Source organism: Macrosteles quadrilineatus, unplaced genomic scaffold (genome assembly GCF_028750875.1).
Source record: "Macrosteles quadrilineatus isolate MER2022 unplaced genomic scaffold, UCM_ALF_1.0 Scaffold_3__2_contigs__length_128488019, whole genome shotgun sequence".
Lineage (NCBI taxonomy): Eukaryota > Metazoa > Arthropoda > Insecta > Hemiptera > Cicadellidae > Macrosteles > Macrosteles quadrilineatus.
Genome location: NW_026542596.1, coordinates 53,792,982 through 53,815,824, shown reverse-complemented (window position 1 = coordinate 53,815,824; position 22,843 = coordinate 53,792,982). Strand labels below are relative to the sequence as shown.

The following is a 22,843-nucleotide window of genomic DNA, read 5'->3' as shown; positions in this document are numbered from 1 at the left end:
AGAATTACACATTTGATGGACACTCTATGATCATATCGTGGCAAAGCTTTTAAGAGTGGCAACAAGAGTTTGCTAAACTAATACACAACGAAAATTTATCCTTCATATTCTAGCCATATAAATACATATTGTATAATTTAGACAATCTCGGATAGGCAATCAGTGGACCTCTTCGCGTTGGTTCTGGCAAGATTCCACGACCATACTCGCTGTCTCTGGCTAGATATAGACTCGAGGCGTTGGCGAGGTTAATATGAATGAACCATGCACCCCACGGCGACTGAATCAAATTATAAACTACAGAACTCATCCGTCACTTGGCGAGAAAACCAACACAAAACACCATGTAGCATTGACGCGGTGTCTTATTGCCCTCATATTAGCACCCATTGACGTATTGCCTGATACTACGGGACTTTAAATAATTGAAAAAGTACAGTTTATACAAGACGTTGCATTAATTTTAATGTTTTAAGGGTAGAATAACAAAAGTTATTCAATTACATCTCTCATCTTTAAAGAACATAAATTATTATAGATAAATCCAAAAATAACAGTCCGGTATGTAAAGATATCTCTTAACGTATTAACAAGCAACTGAAAACCAGGACATAAAGTAAAATGTTAATCAAACGATATAATGAAAAAGTTGTCAAAAAACCACATGTAGTCTTGAACCTTATTTAATTCCAAACAGTTGACAGTCGTATATCTCTACCTCTAATGTATTTTACGAATTTAACCTTTATCAAACACGATAGCTTGTGTTATTATACCGTCGTATAATTTATCCAGTAGCTTAAAATTCACAAACCAACTATCATAAAATGTATTTAATTTAAATATAAAAGTAAAATATGTTGACAACGCATGAAAAGAAAAAAAAAAATACGAAAGGAGATCAAAGCATACAATTTGTTCAACAATCATGGTAAAGACGGACAAGAGCCCCAAATCCAATACATCGATAACAACGTCACATTTAAAAAGGCTTCCTACAAAAATAAATCAAGTACCACAAAGGTGTGAAGAACAAATAAAAAATATTTTACCAGAAGTCAGGGCTACTGTGATAAAAAATAAGTATTATGAAAGAGAAAAATTACAAAGTCCTAAGTTCATTATCAGCCCTTCCCTCGTGGAGACTATTTACTTGTGGAACTCTGATCGAAGAAGAAAATACCGTTTTTAAGTTGAACTACAAATGAAGAAACATTATAAAGTAACAAAGTCCAAATTTGTCTTTAAAAATTTTCGACCAATAATACTTGCGTAGTTCCATCATAGAATAAAGCGTCGTCCATCTACTCTTTGAAATACTTCTTAATTCTGTGGTTCTATAAATGTTATGTCTTGTAATAAAGATTTATTCCTCAGTCTGTATACATAACCAAATAAAGTACGCTTTACTAAATAAAGGGTTAATCTCCAAACGAACTGTATACTCGGAATAAAATGCGTAATAGGAAATGCATTGTATAATGTGACACGGGGATAAAATGTTTGAGAAAGCGGCAGGTCAACCGGATGGCAATTTCCAAAGAATGTAAAATATCCTCATTTTATAATGTTTGCATGTTTGGTTTGTAAACATAACCAGCTATCGAAATAATTATTTATATGATTTATAATAACTGTAGGAAAAATATAACGTGTAACACGAGTGCAAACTGCCTTTGCTACACTCGAAAAACTTCCCACTAGTTACACAAATAACTATTGCTCTTAGGCGTCTTGCAAAAAATACACGTCTTTACACCAAACAATTTCGGAATTAATTGGCAATTGGACAAATAATCAAATCTAATTTGATCTCAATTGAATTAAGCCTTAACGCAAAACCTATAAATGTATTAAATATACTTTAAAATATTAAAACTTTCACATAACATTACAATATTATAAATTAATTAATCGTATAATTAAAAGTTGCGCGTGACTTTTCAACATTTAGCAAAAGGTTGAATACATCACCAAAAACATCTCCATCAGCTCAGTCAACATCTGGTTACCATAGATTTTCCCAAATTATTGCTCAAGACGATGCATTTTGGCCAGTCACAGAGCCAACACATAAGGCCAAATAGTTTTGACGAACACGGAACACATGTCGTTCATTTTACTGTCACTTTTCATGGTCCAAATGAACCGCAGTTAGTGAAGCAATTGTTTGCTATTCATTATTTACTATTACTATTGTTTATGTGTAACATGTTTAACACAACTACCAACAATCACCATTGTTAGAAGTTGTCAGTTATATAGTCAATGGTATTATATACAGCAAGTGATATAGTTTGAATCAGCTAACAGCTGTTATCTATCTATATATTAATAGGCAAGCATGTTTCTTTAAAACCTTTTTTCTCAGCTCGTGTGTATCGTAGGGAAAATCTACGCATACCGTTAGAAAGCTATTTTCCTGTAGGTGTGCAGAATCCCTTTATAAATTAAAATAGGCTCAAAAATAAGCACAAAAAATGAATTTGAAATTTTAAAAAATTAACATGGGTCTTATGGGTTGCTATGGTGATGACGAAATAACAACAAAATATAAACAGAAAATCAAAACAAATGGAAGACATTCCAATCACATGTTTTATTTACAGGTTGGGGTGAAAATAGAGAAGTTTGCACAAAACATACTTTTGGTAGATTTTTCGACCACGGGGCGTGCTCTCGTATATTTTATTCTTTGTACTTTTCCTTGCTAAGATTCAATTATGATTTAAATGCTTATTGTTATGAGTTCAATTGAAAATAAAGGTGTTGAAAGTAATAGCTCTCTGTTTTAACGTTATTTAAGCTTTTACCAACATAAATAGAATTCAACCTAATATTGAAGTGAATTCCAACATTATTGGCGACCGTGACAGGATTAAAACCAGTGCAAAAATGGATATATCAAAACTAAATCGAAGTAGAGGAGTCATCAGAAGAACCTTCACTAAAACAAGGACAGAACTTGAAGGTTTGATTAGTAGTGAAGATCGGGATTTAACTAAGATAGAAGCTTTAATGGATGTTTTAGCTACTCAATATGAATCCATAGCAAAACATGACTCAGAAGTGTTTGAACTCATGTTGTCAACTGAAGTAAATGACAATGACATGGACAAGGAGATGGAAAGCCAAAAGGACTATGCATTAGCTTTTCAACTAGCTAAGAAATCTGTAGAGAAACTCCTACAGATAAGTCTGGAGGAAGATAAGATTTCTGTAAGTGGTCAATCACAGCCTTCATCAATTCAGGTAGGCCTAGGTTACCCTATGCATAACAACAGTGGATACAAGCTTCCCTTGATCAAATTCAAAGAGTTTGGGGGCGATCTTAAAGATTGGTTACCATTTTGGGCTCAGTTTTCTAAAATAGATTCTGATGAATCAATAAACCCTAATGACAAAATCCAGTATTTAGTTATGGCAACAATTCCAAACTCTGCAGCCAGAGAAGTGGTTGAAAGTTACCCAGCCACTGGAGAAATGTATCCCGAAGTAATTAAGAGTCTCAAAGGTCGTTTTGGTCGGGATGACTTGCTAACTGAATATTACATTAGGGAAATGTTGAAAATTGTAGTTTACCATGCTTCGTCAACCAAGAAGCTTTCCATTTCTGAATTATATGACAAACTGCAGTGTCATCTAAGAAACCTAGAAACACTAGGGGTGTCCTCAGACACGTGTGCACCTATCCTCTTACCTCTAGTTTCATCTTGTTTGCCAGAAGATGTTTTGAAATTGTGGGAGAGATCTAGTTCTAATACATTCAGTAGGCATAAGGACGAGAAAAATACGTCTAAAGACTTGTTAGAAAATCTTCTTAATTTTCTAAAAGGGGAAATTGAAGGGGAGCAAAAGGTCAAGTTAGCAATGTCTGGTTTTGGTTTCTCATCGACCCCAAGTAAAGAAAAGAATGACAGTAGGCAAAGTAAGGCAACTCCTCCCTTTGTAAATAAATCAAGTTGGCCTAATACAGCTACTGCTACAGGGCTATTTACTTCTGAAAAATGTGACAAATCAAATAGCCAAGGTTGTATATTTTGTACATTTTCTCACAAAAGTCAAGATTGTATCAAAGCCCAATCAATGCCTTTGTCAGAAAGAAAAGCATCTGTAAATAGTAAGAAAGCATGTTTTTGTTGCTTAAAACCTGGACATACTGCAAACAAATGTAGGACTAAGCCTAAGTGTATAGTTTGTAAAAAGTCTCACTTTGTCATCATGTGTGATGAGATTGATCAAATTAAAAAGCAGTCTAATGAATCAAATCCTAGTAGAGAGTTAACGGAACATGAAAATGTCAGTGTTCAACCTAAAAGAGACGAAACACTTGCAAACTTAAATACCTGTAATGTGTTGATGCAAACTTTACGTGTCAATGTAACGGGACCCAAAGGTATTTACCGTGCAAGAGCTCTGATTGATTCTGCATCCCAAAGATCATATATTTCATCCAGCTTAGCAGCCAAAGTAGGTTATGTTTCCACCAAAAATGAAAAGATTCAACATTCTCTTTTTGGGGGCAACAGTACAGGAGTAATTCATCATAATGTGTATGTACTACATCTTTCTTCATTAGATGACAAGTATAGATGCCACTTCGAAGTTCTAGACCAGAAGAAGATCTGCGGAAACATCTCACCAGTCGTACGAGGACCCTGGATCGAAGAGCTAGCCTTGCAGAACATCACCTTCAGTGACATTGACTCTTATGGTCCTATAGATGTACTAATAGGAGCAGATGTAGCAGGAAACTTATGGACAGGTGGTCACAAGGCTCTAGACTGTAAATTGGTTGCAGTTGAAACAAAGCTCGGATGGACATTGATGGGGAAAATCCCAAACAAGCAGCGTAGCAAGCAAGATGCAACGAGTTTAGTAACTTCTATGCTGACTACAGGTAAAATTAGTGACCTTTGGACTTTAGATACCTTAGGAATTCTAGATCCTTACGAGAAATGTTCAAGACAGGAATTAGAAGCCGAAACTCAGAAAACCTTTCTTGAAACAGTAAAAATCACCAAAGAAGGACGTTTTGAAGTTCGTCTCCCTTGGATGGCAGATCACTCTCCGCTATCAGACAACTATGACTTGGCTAAGAAAAGACTATCTTCAACAGTGAAAAAACTTAAGAAAGAAGACCTATACGTCAAATACCAAGAAGTATTTGATGGGTGGTTGAATGAAAAGATTATAGAAGAAGTTCCAGCTGAAGAAATGCACAGACCTGCTCATTATCTACCACATCACCCTGTCTTAAAAGTTGGAGTACCAGATCTCGACTTAATAGAAGCAACTGATCTCAATCAACGACTGAGATATCGTCAAAAATTGAAGCAAAATCTCAGGGAACGTTTTCGCTCAGAATATTTGGGACAACTACAACTACATGGCAACAAGAAAAAACCTTATGAATTGAAAGTTGGTGAAATTGTTCTAATTGGAGGTGACGGAGTAAAGAGATTAAATTGGCCATTGGCGCGTGTTGTTGAATTAATCAAAGGAAAGGATGGAAATGTTCGACTTGTGAGGCTTCGTACGCAAAATGGCGAACTCATGAGACCAGTTCAAAGAATATTTCCACTAGAAATCAACTCACAAGAAGATAATATTACACAGGAACATCTTCGACAAGTTGCAAATGAGGAAAACTCAAGATCGACTACAATAAGGGAAATACCCCCTGAAGAAGATGTGTCAAATGTAGAACCTGTGTCAATCACAAAAGAAACCAGACGAGGAAGAGTCATATGTGTTCCGAAGAGATATAGAAACTAAACTTGAGAACATTACTAACAAATGAAAGAAACAAGGCAACTTAACTTCTCTTTTAAACACAAATTGTTGATCAATAATTAATTGAAGTTCATTTCACTTGTAAATGTTCCATGAACTTGGTGGGAGGATGTTAGAAGTTGTCAGTTATATAGTCAATGGTATTATATACAGCAAGTGATATAGTTTGAATCAGCTAACAGCTGTTATATATTTTATTCTTTGTACTTTTCCTTGCTAAGATTCAATTATGATTTAAATGCTTATTGTTATGAGTTCAATTGAAAATAAAGGTGTTGAAAGTAATAGCTCTCTGTTTTAACGTTATTTAAGCTTTTACCAACATAAATAGAATTCAACCTAATATTGAAGTGAATTCCAACAACCATTAAAAATCAAAATTGCGAAAAAAACACACACCTGGAGATATTATGGATTAGTAACTCCATACCAAACGGAACCCAAAACGGATATATCCACTCAAAACTCAAACTCAAAAATGTTGACGAAAACAATACTTTCTCCATATACTATGGTATAGGGGGATAAAGTAAAAACAACCTCTAGAATATAGGATATGAATAATATCGAAAAAATTTCCATGAGTCAATAAGTAGAACAGTAGTTATCTAATAAGAACAAATTTCCAAGAGAAAATTTCTGAATACGTTGTCTAAGGTGGTTAGCTTTCCTTGTATTATCAATTATCAACGTCACCAACGATTCTAGTTAACTTTGTTATCTCCGTTTAAAGTTTTATTTACAATAGTGGTTCAGTTTAAGAAGATTGTATTATCTCGTTTACATAGTATTAGACTCGGGGTGATGTTCTATTTTGGTCAGTTGTTTGTAACAAACTGGGGTTAGCTGTTGGGTCAACTATAATTAATTTCAATTCTCAAATTACTAGAAATTTATTGTTGAATATTTGGGATGGTCAAAAAACAACATTAACTTTGATTTTGGTATTTGAGCAATGCCTTGCTGCAGTGTTATCAACAGTAGTTGTTTAAAAGATGAATTAAATAAACATAAATAAATTGACTGAATAAATTGATTGATAAATAGATTGATGATAAATTGACTTATCTTAATAAATTTTTGAGTCACGCACAACACTGGATACATCTGCTCAAGACTGATCAGATCCGAATGAATATGTTTAAATGATCAGAAACATTCTGTAACCAATTAATTTATAATTTGTGAAATATCAGGAGTTGTTCAACAAGTTCCTAAGTATAGGCCTAGATGATGTTGTTCCATACATTTTTCATTCCTACTCATATCTTCAAACCATAATAACATACATTCATATCATAGAATCATAAATAATAATAATAACTACTAGTATAAATAGGGTACCTATGAAAAGCGCATTTTTAAGGTTTACAAACCACTAACTAATTCAGAATGCCACACATTTACCGTAATTCCGACATTGTCTAGAAAATTAATTAAAAGATCTTTTAGTTAGTAATTAACACACATTATATATATAATTAAAATATATTTTTTGATTTTTTTATTCAGCAAATCGGCACCTAAATATTTATTTTTATAGGCATATTGGGTCTCAATTTAAAGCTCTCATCCTCTAGAGGTGCCTTTGGCGGGTTTAAGCCCCCGTGAAAGCCCTTCGTCCTATAGGCTTTCAAATTTTAGAGTTTGTGCTGAATTCTGTTGTCAATCATCCGAACTTTTTCAAATTAAAATTTACATTTATTTTACATCAAACCGATGGTCAAGATACAAGTTTGTTTACATCCATACGAAAATGAGGTTATCGTTACAGTTGGTGAGATTTTAGCGAATTGAAGTAAAATATAATAATTGTATTAGTATAAAATGTAAAGAAGAAAATTATTTACGAAAGATTTTTTGTTTTGATAGGAATTGTGATGGTAAATTAATTCAAATATATCACGGTTTTGAAAGTCATGAAGTGACGCAAGCTGTTTGTCTTGATTTATTTCAATATTTACAAAATCCTGACACATTTAACAGAACGTTGTATGCAATACAATCCGAGAGACAATTTCAAAATGTATACATCAACTTAAAAAAGCCTACAAACAATCTAGGACAACTGCCTACATTGTTTACCCTACATCGACACTTCCTTGGGGTATTTTGCGGGAGTTCCTGCTTCAAATTACCCAACAACAAGGAAACCATTACAGCACGTATTTGTTTACGGGGCAGACACGTGTTGACGGGATTTCTGGTTTGGACTGAAAGGCGAGTTACCATAAAATTATCAAGGCCAAAACCAGTCAGTGAGTAAATAGTTGCCCAACGAACCTCAAGCCGTGTGCGAGTTCTAGCGAGACTCAAGGCTTAACGTGAAACTTCCTTTTTTATAAGTGCTTGTGCCAATAAGTAAAACTGGAACAAGTTTGCGTAGTCATTGGTGAATCAACAAACAATTTCATCAGGCTGATGCCATTTCATCAATTTATATCCTAAATTTACTACACACATCATTTAGTGGTGTTTCACTATATGCAAGTTTGTACTTTGTATATTGCTCGATAGAAATTAATTGTTTATCTCCTTAGTGACACAGCTTTCAATTTACACAATTTCAACCGATGATTACATTTTTTTATTCACAAACTATGCAATAATGTAACTGGATGATCAAACTACCTAGAAAACAATATGTTGATATTTAGAAACGACAAAGTTTCATTACAGCTAGCAGGAATAGTTTTGATAAATCTGATAACAATAGAACAAAACTTTTGTATCAGAAAAAATATCTATTGAAATTTGCATGGAAATTTGAATGGCCATTAAATTAAAATCACAATGACTTTTCATGTAATTTCATGTATATAATTTATGACTGCTAATTTGATGGTGGTAAACTAATTCTAGTGAACAAAGTAATCAGGAGACATAGATTTATCTGAAACAAATATTAAGTTGTGCGCTGGAATTTACTTGCTCATTTAACCTAAATTCATATGTCGCAACATCTCCTGGCTGAGAATTTATAAAAAAAATAAACGTGTGAACCAATTTTGCTACAAAACTTGTAAAAATAGGAACGTCTGCGTCCAAGGTTTTCTGATGAAATTACTGCACCGACAGTGCAAATCATACCAAATAGTTCATCAAACAGCGATAAATTAATGTTTCAGTAACAGTAGGTATAAAGTCCATGGCATATGTCCACAGCTACAGTGCTAGTATTACAAATTGGATGGAATAGGTCAAAACTACCGGCTGGCTCTATTACGACCAACCCGTGTACCAGTAGGTGGCCAGTGTGGCCGGAAATGAGGACCAGATCTAATAATGACCACCGGAAATCGCATCTGCTGGTTAACTCAAGGAGAGTCTGTGTCATATGGAGATGCAAGGCATGATATGACTTTTGATCCGTTGCATTAAGCAGTATAAGCAAACTGACACTTGCTTTCTCCCATTAGCTTTGTAACAACCCTTATTTAGAACAAGCAGTGGGAGAAACTATGACATTTTATGGGTAAAATAACAAAAATTGCAATAACTTTTGGAGGTTGTACCATTTTGTTTATAGTAAAAAGGACTGTAACAGACTAAATTGCGTATACACATTTACTAAATAACGCCTAAAACGGTTCCGGGCTAAAGTCAAGCGTCTTAGAAGAACAAAAATGTATTTTCGAACTGTTCGTAGTACGGGTGTCAAAACCCCAGAGAAGGCTTAACAGAAAATCAACACCAGCTATGTGTGTTAGTTGAGGTTAGCTGGCAACTCCTGCACATGTCCTTAGTCTTGCATTGCATCACTCATCCTGCTAACCTTGTAAGGCCACTTGTCTGAAAACTTCCTTTACTGGAAATAAACCTGCGCCTGTGGATAGAGTTGTTACACGCAAGTACGTAACTCGTAATCGGTTAAGAGTAAAAACAACGTTGCAACGAAGATAAAGAATAATTATAAAGTTAAACTACGTTTAACTATGTTCACTTGCATTCTGAAACCTGTTACAAGTTTCATTTTGGGATAGGATATCTAGTTATTTCTATGCTCAAACATACTGCTATAAACACAAACATGTTTGTACCTAAACAAAACTGTTTTATATTTATTAAGTCAATTTGACTTAAATAACCAATCCAAACACTAGAAAAATATTTCTCATAATTGTAAAATGTTAAGTCTGACTGATGTGAGTGTTACCTATGTCCGGTTGTGTCTTGTTAGATAATGTTTTCTCTTATTTTAGAATAATCTTGACAATGCACCTTATTATTTCATTACAATACGAGGACGAGCAATAGTTGAAATAGATTGTTTTTGTTAAATAATCCAAAGTAAATGTTGGGGATACAACAATCAATAACTGTTAGGTCCAATCACAAACATCCACTCAACATACCAGGCAGAAGCACGCCTTACAAAGTAATTAGGTATAAGGATATAGAATTTCAGGATACAGTATGTTAATAGTTTGCAGCGTATACTACAACGAGCTCTGTCATCCAGCTACTAGGAGGTCACAAACTGTGAATATTAGGTTTGCACTGTGGATGTCATACTCCCTGGTGTGGATTAACGCCCGCACGAGTGAGTACTACGACTATCCGCAGTACTATCCTGACAATTAGGCCAATTCGTTAATACCAAGGCAAAAATGTGATTCGGATTCCACTAAAAAATGTAGGTCCCTTAGTTGCCATTGGCTGTATGGACTATTAATTGACAGCTGTGTCTGAAGAATATGTCGGCCTTAGGCACTTACAAGACTACAAGATCGCGTCACTTATACCACACTCATCTCCATTCATACTTGGCTTAAAACACCTACCTTTATATGGTCACTATTTCAAAGAAAAGTATTAAAGAAAGTAAAACTATTACAAAACCAATATGTTACAATGTTAAACTTTATAAATCGAAATACTGTAGTTCTTAGAGTAATCGGGTGCCTGACTTCAACTCCGAGGGTCGCTAGTTTGATGTAATTTCCTAAGCGAAATCATTTCTGGACCCAGTGAGATTTTATACAGGGTGTCCAAAACTTTCCATGACTATCCATGACCATTTACCATTGATTTCCATGACTCACGAACTTTGCTAGAAAATTATAATATAACATAAACTCACCAATAATACTGCCTAGACATGTTATTTTACTGAAAATACTTAACTATGTAATAACAATGGAGTACAATAGGTACAATGAACTAAAACATACTCAAAACCCATAAAATAATACAACTGTAATAAATTGAATTGTTGAACATTTGTGAAAAATAAAAAAAATGGTACAACAGTCGGGGCTACGGCTCACTACAGCATTGAATAGTCCAATCAAATCCATCCATCATTGAAAATTTCCATGACCTCTTGCCTCTTTTCATGACTTTTTGCCTATTTCCATTACTTTTAATGACCAAACTTTTTTTCCATGACTTTCCATGACTATTCCTGACTTTCCAGAATGTGGACACCCTGTTATAAAACGTAATCATTGCATATCATTGATTAATTTACGGCTATCAGTAATAGGACTATATAGGAGATGAGGTCACAAAGGATAACCAAGACCATAGTTTCGACCGTTGCTTAAAAAAGTCAAAAATACCAATGATGTAAATAAAATAATACAAAACTCCTCCGCTATCGTAAACTCGCACTTTTCGTTGACATTTCCTGTGGCCTGTCCGATCCAATTCCTCAGGGCACCAAAGAATCCGTGACCTTTTCACAAATGTTTCTGAGCTTGGATCTCCAGATAAAAAATTTCCACCGACCCACGTCTGTCTGCTTTTTACACGCATCGACGCCCGCTAACTAACTATTCACGACAGTGTAATCAGAGCACATTGCCAATTGTACGCTTAAAACACCAGTCGCATGTTTTAATTCAGTTCTGCGATAGTTTAGTTAGTTATCGCAAGCAAATTACAAAGGTAAACAAAATTTTCCCGAAACATTTTTCAGACATGTGTTAATTTGACAGGTTTTATCATGTGTTCTAATTTTATTTTTGGATCGTACTCGCTTTTTACAAAATGTAATTTACATCTTTGTTAAGAAACTTAGGTAAAACAACATTTTGTGAACTGGTACATTTAGTGTTCTTACCGGGTACTTTATCTCAATGGGTGCAGTATTTAATTTTTAATTTAATTCTTGAACAATTTAGTCACATAAAATAGTAAGTGCTGATATTAACGGCGATCAAGGCAGAGATTTTAGAAATTACACTGTTTGGCTATTCACTACTGTCCTACTCAAAGGAGACGTAAAATTTGATCAATCAATTTCGAAGTCAGTTGAATAATAGTGGCGTCCCCATATGAAATAATTGATTGATTGATTAAACCAACCTTGCATTAGGCGTCCAAGAAGTCTCTTTAAAGCCACAATATTTTTTGTTATAGAATGAGTGTTCTATTTTAATACCGTTTGATGATTAGTTCGTATAGACATTAAGTGATCGACGTAAGAACGGACAATCAATCAGATACTTATGCTCATACCTAATAACCAAGCTTTTCAAGCGTAAACATGTAATCCAACGCGCAGAGTTTTGAAGATGTAAATTGACGAGATGAGTTAAAAAAACAATCAGTAAACATAAACGATTAAAGCCCAGAAATCCTTTCATATTACGTAACATTTTCATTCATTGATAAACTACAGAAAAACCAACACAACTATCGCTGGAGTAAGCAAATGTGACTGGAGATCGGGTTTGCAATTACATTAACCAACCAGCATGTCGCGGCCAATAAAAAGAGTCTTCTCTACTTTAACGCAATTGGACACTTTTCCGATATTACCGCAACTGAACCCTTTTTACGGAAACATTTCACCTTTTCAAAATCAGCATTATGCAGAACGTGGAATGTTATATTTGAGGTGTTTCAACGACAAAATCATTTTTAGGTTAAATTTAAAATACTGGTTCGTCTTGAAATTGTCTAACGTCGGTAGTTTAGAAAGCATATTGATAGCCAAGATTTATTTGGTACCAACAAATTGACCCAGCTTGGATCGAATCGTGAACTTTAAGATTTGAAGGTCACACAGTTCATACTCGCCAATATTATTGAACAAGACTGTTTAAATTACACTCTCATAAAAGGTTGAGAAAAGCCCCTAACAGTTGTGACTTTACTGTTTAAATAGAAAACCGATATAGAGTGACATGATCAACAACTCAAACATAAAAAAAAAAAAAAACTAAACAAGTACCAAAAAACCATAGAGTTTGTTATCAGTAAAAAGTTGAACCAGTGTCGAAGACAGGACAGCTGAGGAAATATCAACGACCAGCTAACGACCACGAGGGCATTACCCTGTAGATACGGAGACTTGAGAACAACCTGACACTCAGGTTGAGTTCTAGAATAAGATCTTTACACGCCAATAATACATCAAACCCTCAAATATCTTATACATCTTACTTGATTTCCTTGAATTCACCTTTACCCACTTCAAACACAGATCACTAGATCACTAACAGTTTAATCCACACTAGCTCTCACACTGGCACAGACGAACAACACACATACACTACCAAATCTTGTCATAAACTGGTGTAACGTTTGCCACACTAGATAACACTATCAATATGTGACGATGCTTGCGTAACTGACAAGTTTGAGCTGACGTAGAAAAAGTCTGTGGCTACACTTAAATAAACCAAATTAATTCCATGTTTGTAGCATAGCCAGTAACTTAGTAGTTTCAAGACGACTCCCTGATTAAAATAGTTTCAATCAACTATGCAAAGGGCAAAAGATTCGTTCATAAAACATCTTAAAGCTGTCACACTTGAGTATGCAAACGGTGCTATTCACCGATAAGTAGAGAGTTAACAATGTTTAGATATTGAAGCCTACGTTAGATTAAAGCTTTACGAAAAGCCAATTTGAGATTAAAAGAGTCTTTGACTTCGGTTATTCCTCGTAGGCAAAAGTACTATCACTCAATAACAATAGGATGGATATCTCAGAAATTAAGATTTAAGTACCTAAAAAAGTTAAATTTCATAAGCTGGTGATGGTTTTTATTTATAATCTTAACAGATCGGTTATACGGTGACTCAATTCACCGTCAATGGTCATGATAATCAGTTAACCGTAGCTTTTATAGTTTCTACACTCCTTTAATGCGATAGCAGTAACGTAAATTAACTTAAAATATATAGTAAAATGTTTAGTAGCTCACATATATGTTAATTTTTAATGTATGTCTATTAATCTATTGTGTCTTGCCAAGCGACTATGTCACAATGTCTATCCAATCACTGTCAGACATACCTTGGAAGGTTTCTGTCTTATTTCTAGATCTAAAACCTATGGCTTCTCACCTTAATTAAAATGTGCCGTTTAATTTTTAGGGGCGGACCGTTCCCAGAACAAAATACAAAACTACCATCGTGGAAAAATGCGAATAAATAGCATTATGTTAAGCTAGGCAAATATTATACTATTGATTGGTCTATGGACCGAATCTATGGTCTATGAAATCCGATCTATGGAGGAAGAAACATTTGTACAATCTATTTTCTCTTTTTAAATTGTCTTCTATAAATTTTACTTTAAACTATCACTGGTGACTGAAATATATAAGATTGAATATTGTGAAAACTGCCTGTTTATTAATTGTATAGTGGTATGAAAGATTACAGAAAATACCAAAAAGTATATATATAACTGCGGAAATGTCCTGTACCTACTAACTACTTTGCAATAACTTTAAAGTGCTCTATTTCTCAATCAAGTAAAAAAAAAACCATTAGAAACAAGGGTAAAGATACTAGCTTCGACTTTAAATCGAACTATACATCTTATTCCAGTGTTTCAGGTGTTGGCAGTTCAGATACAAAATATGAACATAGTTGAATCGACAGAGGTTTCTGATTTAATTACTGATTTCTGTCGAATAAGCCAACTTATTAACCAAGCCAAACTATACAGGTCGTTAACGTATTTGAAAACTTTATAGTATTTTGCGTCATTCAACGATCAGAGAAACTTAAACCAAGGCAGAGACTAAAATTTGACACCGTATCACATTCTGTGAGTGGCTAATTCAAACAAGTTTTTAATAGCTACGGTCCACAAAGATGTGATGTCTACTTCAGTCTAACAGAATCAATGCTTCCAGTTATAGTCTAAAAGCAGAGGGTAGCTAAATGAAAACTTGTGCACTGGATTAAAACTTCAGCAGTCAGCAAGATAGGCCTTGTCCACCAATGTAGGTAAGTGATAAGTGATATCGTGTTGTCCACAATGATCTCGTCCTGGGGCAGATACTTGCCTTTCACCGGTTGGCTGGCAATGCCAAACAAATTAGAGGAGCGGACAAAACATCCGACTAAAAATAATAAGCATTATCGGTTAACAGATTACCGGGCTTTCCCCATTGTTTTGTGACGTATCAGTAATACTTTTCAGTCGTAACAATAATCCATCTACCACCAGTTAAATTTAAGCAACAAATATTAGTGTTTATTATTTATACTATTAACAAAAAGAATATCCTAACTCGTATATGTGGCAAACAGTGAATAATTGGTATTGGACGATAGTTAAAATAGCTTATACAGTATGAAATTTTTAGTTACATTCGGACGTTTAAAATTTTAGAGGAAATTGGTACCGATTGAAACTAACTTTTTGTGTTCGTGAAATGCAATATCCAATTTCTTTCCTGGAATATTTATTTAGAACAGTTAACTACGGTTAAACGATAAGGTGCAACAAGTAGAACCCAACATTTCTAATTTACTGCAAATGTACAACTTCATGGTATATTATCTCTTAATACTACAGTATTTCGACCGTTATATAACAAAGTTTACCGACCAAACCCAACAAAAACATGCTTATCTATTTTGTGACAATATTATGGCAATTCTTCGCACAAAGTTTACCGACCAACCCCAACAAAAACATGCTTATCTATTTTGTGACAATGGTAATTCTTTGCATCACAAGCAAAGTACAATGAAAGAAAACTAGATATGTGAATAATCTGATATAGAAACTAGCGGTTTTGACATCGACATTTATTTTGTATACTATTACGTTACATGCATCATTTAGGGTGACACTTCGTTATAAGTAAACCTTCTATAAATATATTTACAAACAGTGGGCTTACTTATCCTTTACTACTTTTACAACACTGCCATTATTATACCATAATGTTACATAAACAAAATATGTTTAGCTACTAAACAGATTCACAAAAAGTGCACTGGAAGAATTCCAGAAGCTGGATAACCGCGGAAAGTGTTCTTGGCACAAATCTCTGTCTGCTTTGCTCCAGACAAATTAATTGTTGGATTCACCAAAGTGTGGGGAAAGGAGTTCAGTATTGATTGGCAACCGAGTAAACACAAAGTGACGAACAACAACAGGCTTACGTTGAATGTCAAGTAAATGTAAAACAGCCTTCTTGGCCACATTGGCACCTATAGGACCACTTACCCCTTGAATTTATAACTGTGCATTGATCTTAAGAAACGCAAACCTTTAACAAAATACATTGACAATACGTGCTACAATCATACATCTCTATTTTCTACGTTATCTACTTTAGGTGTCATAAAACTTACGAGGAAAACGTCGTCGTCAATGAAAACTTATTCCATTAGCGTCGGTAAGTACCTGAAACAAAACCAAAACAATGAAAATTTCTGCTGGAAAACAGTACTTAAAAATTACAATTGTCTCAACAGCATATCATGCAAAAGATAAAGCTTCTGAGATATGAAACGAAATGTTGTCAATGCATTAGCTAAACTTTACTATTGACGCACATACAAGCGAAACGCATAGTTTTAAATACTCTTAAGAAATGTTTAAGGTATAATAAATACTTAACACGCGAAACAGTTCAATTCTAAATAGTGATTAGGCCTACATATCTTATTTAAGGAGAAGGAACCAGGTTTTTTCCCTATATAATTTAAGCATGTGTTTAATTACGTGTGATGCCTTGTGTGGTTTTGATATTGTCTTGAAATAATCCCTGATAGTCAGTAGACAGGATACTGATCAAGGACATTTAGGTCCAATTAAAAGAAATGAATGACCTCCCTCACTATTTCGGCAACCAAACCCCTCTTGCAGCTACTAAGACGAACCCCCTATTTAAATTACCTTGTGTTAATTTAATATTTTAATAGCAGTCATTAAACACTTTACTTATGTTAACTGAATACTTAATCGTAAGTTAGATTCTAGTAAGCAATAAAAACTCTACGATATCCACCCTACAACAATTATCGTACAAGAACTTACAACTCACAGGTCTGTGTCAAGCCTATCCAATCACTAATTTTTTTCTAGACTATAGTCCGGGATTTAGTTCTACATTACTTGCTAGGCCTAAGGGTTACGGCAATATGAGTTTAAAAATCAATTGGTGATTGTCAGGACTTGAACCCGGAACCTCGAGTATTAAAATCCCGCACTTTCTACGCCAGCTCGTTCTCCATCAATTACCACCGATGACGTACGCAAAGCTAATACACAAAGTCTACAAAAATAATTTGCAACCCCACAATTGTATTTAGAATTAATACAAATAAGAAATTGACACAAACCTTGACCGACATCAGTGTCCGGTCGGTCATGTAACTGAACGACCTTGCGTGGTTGCGACATTGCGAACTGCTTGCGTACAACGCAATGTCACTTGGATTAGCGATTGCTCGCGTCGATTGTCTTGTTTGCTGTTTAGACTGGGATATATTACACCCAAGTTAAGGAAGGACTGTAGAAAACGTAAACCACATAGGCATTAGGTGACATAGTAGCATAGTTTAACGGACTATAAGATATTTCTTAGACGCGTCAAGAAGCTACCAGTCATCCTTAGATAATGTTCGATCCATACTGAGGTTGGAGGTTAAATAGGAAATATCAAGCCGTAGGTAATAGAACCTAATATTTTTATGCATACCTTATTTTTCTTTCTACCTTTCTTTTTAAGTCCCTTTTACCTATTTACTAATAATCGCAGAAATTAAATCATATTTGGAACATCTTCGCAAAATGGCTGATAACGATATTGTTAGTATATAATTATTGCTACTTTGACTGACTTGTAAAATAAACTATAAAGATAACCTGAAAAGCGGCTAGACACGACTAGCGAATTAGGGCAAAGAATAGTAGTGGCCGGCTTTACCTTTAGGCCCCCTTCACACTGGGCCACCATGGTGGTGACACCGGTGGCGACACCATGGTGGCTACGTTACATTAGCATTGATTTAAATGGGACATCTTCACACTGAGCTTTGGTGGCGCGTCTGGCCGCGCGACCAGAAATGCGGTGGCTCGGTGTTGCGATTTTCAGAGACACCAGTCTGGTGGCGCCACCACGTCGCACCATGGTTTCTTATCGGACTGTTCACATTGGAGCGACTCACTACCAGCGAGCATTAACTCAGTATACTAGTTTACTAATCTTTTGAAGTTGTAAAGGTAATAAATATGGGGAAACGGTTTTATTGATATAACAAAATGTATAGGTACTCTATTTCATTTAATCTTTTCGTCATTGCAATGTATACATTGAGTCAAGGTATTACAGTGTTATTAATAAATGGTATATTAACTATGTTTTTATTTATTTTTCCACAACGTTAGTAGCAGTTTCTCTTCTGGAGATATTTTATCTTTCAGACGTCCCAGAAGCTCATCAAAACTTAAAACACTCATTCTTGAGTAAGTAGTAATTGTGAAACGTGCCAGGGTTATTTCTAAGGTCTTGGTAGTGAATGAAAAAAGTCTCTCTGGTACTCATATCTCATAAAAACGGATTAACAAAAAATACGTTATTTTTCCTTATGTTTTCACAATAAAAAATATATATATATATATATACTACGCTAAGCACCTGCCTCTTCAACGTCCAACTGTGAGCTTTGTAGCTGCAGCTGCACTGGTGGCTGAGCTGGTGGTTCATGCGCATTTTGACCGGCCACCAGTAGACGAGTGGGCATTGTCCTCTTCCGTTCTCATCGTCTATGGTGGTGGGGGTTATGTTTCTTACAGTTGCCTTTGGGCCTTGGTTGTTTGGTTATTATATACATGTATTCCACATCATTGATTATAAAATAATAAGCTTCTGCTATAGAACAATAATGTAAGGTATAATATAACAATACACATACATATAACACTGGTTTTATAGACAAAACAATATTTAATATTCGACACTTGTGATATTTACGGTATTTTAAAACTCTCATAAACGTGAATCGTCGTTTTTAGAGAAATTGTCCGCACACAAAATGACACTTAACACGAACATACATCGCTTCCAAAAACGCCTTTAACCTGCATTTCCATATCAAAAGTCAAACTCCTAAATGTTCAAGTAAAACAATATTTAAGTAGACAATCGTAAAGGCTTAAGAGAATTATGGAAACACGTAAATGATTATACAATTTCAAACATAATTTATTTAATCAAACGAGGACGCAATTGTTATTCTACAATTTTCTCCAATAAATAGTTTCGGAGGTAAAGATGTTTACAAAGAAAAGTCCAGTAACAGAACAAACAGGCGAAGGTAAAGCCTTGGAATATTAAACGCAGCTTCTCCGCTCGATTTATAATTGAGGGAATCTTTTGTACTCTCAAGTCTTGAGACCGTTGCTGTTGCTATGGGACCGGCCACGGCGGCATGTTAAATCACATAAACGCTCACATTCCAACAATTCTCCTCGAAGATGGGACGAATATTACCGTCGTAATCAAAGCCATGGTATTATCACAATTACTGTACCAATATGGATGGGAACACAATTGAGAATTGTTCAAAGGTTTATTGCGGACATTTTCCATCACGATGGTAAAAAACAATACACAACGTTTCGTGATTTGGAATCTGATCCCGTCCTCAGGTGAAAAAAACTTAACTAACACATTATAACTAACACTAGACAAACGTCCAACCTAAGTTGGAATACGCTACAGAGGGTAACAGCCCAAAAAAACACAACAACTACAACTACAACAACAACAACACACAGAGTGTTTCAAGAATGAGTAAAGGATGAGTGTGTGTAGGGTGATTCTGTGTGTGTGCTTTGTTACTAACCAAGAGCAGCTGTTTATTTCAGAACCGATTATGAGTCCAATGATCAAGGACTGGGTCTAGGGTCGAACCAATAACAAATTCTGACTCAATGAGCTTAAGGAAAAAATTACGTCAATAAACACATGCAAGGTAGGCCTACTACATCAACACGGGGAAAAATGTATAAAATAAATACAATTACGTAAACGAAAAAAAAATAAAAAAATAGTGAAAATTACTAGCTGCGTAACGGAAGACAGTGACATGAGTGAAGGCCAGAGAAGAAAGAACACAAGGTCAATGTCAAGTCCCAACAGCACTTTCCATTATCCTTTAAATTGTATACATTTTAGCATCGATCGTAAACAATGTCATGTTCAAAAACATATTATAAAGTGATCGGTAATGAAAAACTAGTAGTTATACCTTATATTTAGTGCGCATAATCTCCAAAGTTGTAAATATGATTTAATAGACAGAAGCAAAAATTGTCTAAAATAAATTTAATAAAATAAGAATTTAAGCTTCATTACTGAGGTAAATGCCAATCAACAGCTAGACTACGGAAGACAACTGTACGAGCAACGCCAATGTAATCAGGGAAGGAAGATAAACGCAAGGTCAATGTAGCCAAAGGTGAAGATTACGCGGGCCTTTATGACCTAAGAGTACAAAACAAGACAATTTACAACCATTGTGGTTACAGCTTCGTGCGGGATCGATTAAAGTTTTCCCAAAAATAACCTTTAAAAACGTTTAGAGTGGTTCAAATCAGCATTGCACAGCGTTCCTAATCTCGCATGTATACAAACTATGCAAGGTCGCCTTAAAAAGTATGCAAAGCGGTCATACAGACTGTGCAAAACGGCCTTACAAACTATGCAAGGCGACCTTACAAACTCAGACGTCCTTGTGCGGAATTGGGGGAAGGCGAGGCCGCTTGTGAAAGTTCTGTGTATCAAGTTATGCACTGGCGCGGGGAATACTTTAATACTATACTTTAATAAATGAATTGACAAACATACAAAGTAGGTATTTTAAGCCAAATATTAATGGAATGAGTGTAGTATGAGTGGCGCGATCTTGTAGTCTTGTTAGGAAACTAAGTTCCCTGAAGGGACCTTCAGTTTATAGTAGAATCCGAACCAAATGTTTCCTCTTGGTATATACGAATTGGTCTAATTTTCAATATAGTACTGCGGATAGTCGTAGTACTCACTCGTGCGGACGTTAATCCAAACTAGGGAGTATCGCATCCACAGTGCATGCCTATAAATATCCACAATTCGTAACCTCCTAGTAGCTGGATTATAGGACGACGCCACCCGTCCCAGTATAAATTAATACAGTTTTGGTTGCATTATATACACTTATAGTGTAATATTACGTATATGTTTTGTCAATGGGTTCATCATCTGGTATCTAAATAAGATTACGAACCTTGAATTTATGATACACGTACGAACACAACCTCAAAGACTTCTAGTAGATGTCAATTAGTTATAAATGGTCTAAACACTGAAACTGTCTGGGTAACCAAATAGTTTAAGATGAGATAATCACATAAACATGTGAAGGTAGCTTGTTAGATTCCAAAATGGATCGATTATATTCACAGATAACATTTTTACAGATAACTATCAAACAATTGTGCCATATAGAAAAAGGTTGAAGTTAGATACAGTAACATGTTAGTGGTATCGAATCCAAACAATCCAAACATACATAATGCGATGTGCAAACATTACTTTGATACAAATTCATACGATGGACACGTTGAAATATTGATATATCTAACACAAGTTAAAAATAAAAATGTACAACAATAATTGATAAGCATTCTGCACTCGTACTCAGCAAATTCAAGATATTGGTTAAATCTTGATAACACACTAATACATTATTCATCTACATGAATAATTCATAACCGATCTTCCTAATAAAATACAATTTTGGCAACGGATCTGATTTTTAAAGACTCTGTAAACTAAAGAGAGGCTCATTGTAGTAACAACCCTTTCCAAACATTAAGTTTATTGCAAGACTTGCAAAAATCTTTCAACCGTACTTATTGGGTGATTTCAGATTAATGTAAGCACGTAGGTTTGCTAAATTCACGTGGCAAATTATAGCTCAACACAAGCCTCATATTAAACTTTAAGGCAAAACGTGAGTGATTAAAGAGATTACACTAACAATGTTACAGCTTATCTCGCGGTCTATAAATAACTGAAATTTACGTCACTGGAACTTATGTGTCTTTGATGAGCTATGAAATATAATTATACTAAACATTAACTTGCTAGACAACTCTCACTATCATCTTATCGAATTTTAACTATTCTCTGCTTTTACTTTATTGATTATGTCAGTTTAGCTCCGATTTTTAGACTATTCAGACTTCTATTGGAAAGAATGACAATGAAACACAAAAGTTAATTCCAATTGGATACCTTCCACATGTAACTGTAATCATACTCGATGGTGAATACCTAACCTGTGACAATCCAAAGTGGCTATTTAGGTTTTTTGTTCCATTAACATGACCAATTAACATGGTGACATAACCATTCGTACTGTGACCAAAATATGAATGAAAAGTGAGTGTAGAGTGGATTTAGATGTTCGGTGTAGCGTGGTTGATGGTTATAAGAACTACTTGATTTTCTCAAAGTCGAACCAACGACCTTTTGATTAGGCTACTTGATTTTGAAACACTATAACCACACAGTCATCCAAGTTGACCTTAGATTAATCCATAGACAAACAGTATTTAATTCCTTTTGTCTATGATAAATACCTCAAATAACATAATCTTTTTAGAGAAGACGCTGAAATAATACCCCACGGCAGCAAACCTGCAGACTTAGCGAATTTCCATTTGCCTGATTGGATTTACACTAAAATGTCTCCTTAAAAATATCACATTTATTCCCTATTTAAACAGAATTATAGTTTAACGAGTACTTAGGTTTGCTGCAACAGAGAGGGTAAAAAAAGTTTTTTTT

General features: G+C 34.8%; 1 protein-coding gene across 2 annotated transcripts in view; it reads right to left on the bottom strand.

The window, feature by feature from the left end:
- The window catches only part of LOC128988723 (protein gustavus), a 222,694-nt gene that overhangs the window by 116,246 nt on the left and 83,605 nt on the right, over positions 1 to 22,843 (bottom strand). The window contains exon 2 of one of the 2 annotated variants that reach the window (XM_054410312.1): positions 16,356 to 16,407. The exons of the other annotated variant lie outside the window; for it this stretch is intronic. The gene's annotated coding sequence lies outside the window, so the exon portion shown is untranslated. The remainder of the gene's footprint in view (positions 1 to 16,355; positions 16,408 to 22,843) is intronic. 2 annotated transcript variants of the gene reach the window in all.